Consider the following 3,939-nt stretch of genomic DNA (forward strand, 5'->3'; position numbering starts at 1 on the left):
AAACATTTCCAACCAGCAGTTCAGATTTCCAGACCAGTGATGCTGCTGATCAGGTGTTTAACCTGCCTGCACTGACCATGGGGAGGGGCACCAGGGAGCACTCACCTGCTGCACACACTGCTGGGCCAAGGCTCTGCCTCCTTCCTGGAGCTGCTCAGAGCTCTAGAAAAGGGAGAGGAGGATCAGCCACCTACTGACCCAGCTTGCATTCCTAAAGAGGAGGAGAGCATTAACCACGACACAGACTTTACCAGCTGCAGGCTGGGGCCTGCACAGCTCAGCCAGGTGGTGAACTGGAATCTGACCATTAAGCTTTTCAGAGGTGTTAATTATTTGCCATATACTTGAATGTATGAGCTTATTTATTTTTTACATGTGCATTTGCTAATGTCCTTTTAATGGGAATTTCCAACCCACAGGTACTTTTTTTTTTCTAAAAAATAATCTGCCAAATGAATTAATATATTAGAATTGAATATAGCTCAAGGAGGAGGTTGTGCTTAATAAATATTTGTGTCTAAGCTTCAGTGACATAAAGTCATTTCCATTATTTCCTGGCCAGCCTGCCTGCTTTGCCAACATCAAAGCTACTGCTGGCCCTCTGGACTGGGGTGGGGGGTGATCCTGGGGGGATCTCCTGCAGCACCAGGTGTAAGAGTTTAAGAAAAGGGTGTGTGCACCCACCTACATGTCCCTTCAGGAGCACAGAGGTCTCAGGCAGCAGCCACCATCCCCACCTCTGCCTGCCCTCAGCATTCCCTGCCCAGGGACACAGCCAAGCCCAGAAGTTACCAGGACAACAGGGCAGACACATGGTCCCATAGTGGCCAAGAGCAGTGGCCAAGATGCTTTTCTCAGTTGCCTGAGCCCTCCTCTAGGAACATGGCCCAGCTGTTCCTTTCAGGCCCTGCCTATGGCTCCAGCTCAGCCCTGTCTCAGTGCCTGGCCCAAAACCTGGGTCTCGTTTCCCTGGCAGCAGGTGCCAGAGGGAAGGGCAGTGAGTGCTCCCAAAGCCCTGGCATCTCCTGGAGTGAGATCCTCACAAGGCTCTGGGCAGCAGAGCTCCCATTCCAACAGAGCAGCTGTTGGACTGTGCCAGCAAGCAGGCCTCAGAGAGCAGGTTTTGGCTGCTGAGCCCTGTAAGGATAAAGCCAAGTCACAGCTGGTCTTCCCACGCCTGGCTCACGTGTGCTGGCCCCTGCCAGGCCTGAGCACAGATTAATGAAGAGCCACCAGCTCATTCTTATCAGGCCTGCTCACATCTCAGTGCTGCACAGAAGCAGCTCTGCACTGGCAGTCCTGTGTGTGAGACCTGGGGACAGAACCTGGCCCTCAGGTACACACAGGAGAGAGGCTTGGAGTCCTAGGAACAGGTGAAAACCGAGTGAGTGAGTGAGTGAGTGAGTGAGTGAGTGAGTGAGTGAGTGAGTGAGTGAGTGAGTGAGTGAGTTTGTGGGGGAGGGGAGGGCTCACCTGTGGTCTCTGTCCTTAGCAGCTGGAAGGGAGAACACACTCAGCAGTCCATGGTCTCTCTCTCTCAGAGCACCTATCAAACAGGAGAACCCCAGTGAGCAGGAGGAACTGACTACAACATCATCACAGCAGCTCATGCCCTGCCTTGGTTGCTGCTCTGCTGTACCCACAGCAGCAGACAGCAGCTCATCCTCTGCCCAACAGCACTGTGCCCATCCCCTCCTTGCTTACCAGGGACCTCCTCTAGCCCCCCATAACACCAGTAACCCCCACAGCCAACAGACAAGACCCTCTGAGTCCCACACAGGCCTGATTAACTCCAGAACTTGGCTGCACTACAAAAGGAGGATTTGCTCAAAGAGGCAGAGAACAAGAGACAAAAGTGTTTGTCACTTTGCAGAAAAGCTCTCATGGGACAGGATTCAGGAACAGGCTCCAGCCCTTGACAGCCACAGTGAAATGCTTCAAGAGATATGAATACAGTTTGTTTCCTGCCCATCCTGCAAATGCTGCTTTACCCCCTGTGAAATCACAGCAGAGACTCACCCTGTTTGGCTGCTCCTTCAGTCCCCTCCTCTGTCCTGCTGCACCAGACCTGCCCTGTGCTTCTTTTCCCATCGTGACACAGCTCCAGCTCAGGAGAAAGGCTGCTCCTCTTCTTCCCACTCCCTCCTCACCTTTGGCAGGTCTGCCAGGCTCCTCCTAGACAAAGCCTGTTCCCCTCTGTCCTCTTTCAAGGACACACTTCCCTGTGACACAACATGTAGCAGAAAAAACTCACTTCAAAGACAAGCACAAAATTCCCTTTTTGCCTGCAATCCACCAGCAGCACAAGGTTCAGTGCTCTATGCAGATCCCCCCCCTGCTGCAGCCCCTTCACAGGCCACAGCTCCACACCAGCACCTCACCCTGAAGATCTGCCCCCACTCCCTGTGTCCTGCTCCTCCTGCTCTGCCCATGATGTTGGACTGAGCCTCCAGAGCAGCAGCAGAATTACACCAGCCCCCACTGTCCTACCTCTGGAGCACCCAGTGCCAGAGGCTGCTGACTCCAGGAACACTAACATAACATCCAGCACTGACAGATTTTGCTCCAGTTTTCACTGTAACACAACAAAAACGAGCACCCTCTTTCTGTAGGTGGAGCACAGCAACAGGTAAGGAAAACACTTAAATAAAAGTCAGATTCTAAAGGAGCTGTTTCCAAGGCAACAGACCCTGCAACAGCTGCTCTGTTCCACCCCATCAAATGCCATGGAAGCAGAATGCTGATCTTCAGTTGAAAGGTAATAAAACAACCCCTGTTCCAGCAGAGTGCTGATACATGCCAGCAACCCACAGCAGGGTGAGCGGGCAGCAATGTTCCCAGTCTCCTGAATCTCTCCAGCAGCCAGTTGTTCATGATCTGAACACACAAAAGCTGGCTGATATTCCTCCCCTGAAGGCTGTTCCATCACTCTGAACTCACATCCCAGAGGAAACCATGGCTGCTTTCCTGTTGCTCTGATCCATGCCTATAATACAACATGTATAAAACTCCTATGAACACTCCAGATGAACAAAGTCATTAATACTCATCAACACATGCAGTGCCCTCACTGAATACTTGGCTGATTAAGGACCCTGAGCACCTGGACAGGCTTGGCTGAAAGAACTGAGCTTGTTCAGCCCAGAGACTCACCCCAGGCTAAGAAGGAATTTACTGTTTTCTTTTTTGAGAGGGAGCAGGGAACAGAGACAGGCTCTCCTCAGAAGTGCACAGTGCTTGGAAGGAAGGCAATGGGTGCAGGCTGAAACACAGGACATTTCAGTTAGGGGCTCCCTTTTTCATTATGGGACTGGTCAAACACCAGAACAGGGTCCAAGAAGATTAGGAGATCTTCATCCTCAGAGATATTCAAGCCTAGACCCTGACCATTCTGTTCTGAGCAAAGGGGATTGGACTAGAAACCTCCAGAGGTCTTTTCCAACCTGAATTATTCTTCAACTGCAAGTTTAAAACCATAACAAGGCAGATACTTCACTGTACTTCAGGCTAATAGACCTTGAGAGAAGTTAAACTTCTGGGCAGGCAGGGGAAGTCAGCCCAAGAGTGCAGCAGCAACACCCCACTGCCTGATTCACCCCCTGAACATGACATGCTGGTAAACACGTTTTTAATTTATTACATTACTATTTTTTTTCTTCTAACCGATCTTGACATACAGCAGTAAGATTAAAAAGCACCTCAGTATCTGTCAAGCAACTCTAAAGACAACCTTCTACGTGCTCCACTTCTCTCCAACATGCTCCACAAAGATCAGTTGTGCCTTCAGGCCCATCCTGCCCCTCACCAACCAGCAAGGTGCATCAGCCCAACAGCAGGGAGCCACTCACAGACTCATCAACCCGACTGGGATTCCCAGGAGCGGGGCTGACACTGTCACCCACCAGCACCAGAGACTCAGCCCTGATGCAAGGGACAGAG

This window comes from Chaetura pelagica, unplaced genomic scaffold, assembly GCF_000747805.2.
Source record: "Chaetura pelagica isolate M959 unplaced genomic scaffold, ChaPel_1.0 scaffold405, whole genome shotgun sequence".
Lineage (NCBI taxonomy): Eukaryota > Metazoa > Chordata > Aves > Apodiformes > Apodidae > Chaetura > Chaetura pelagica.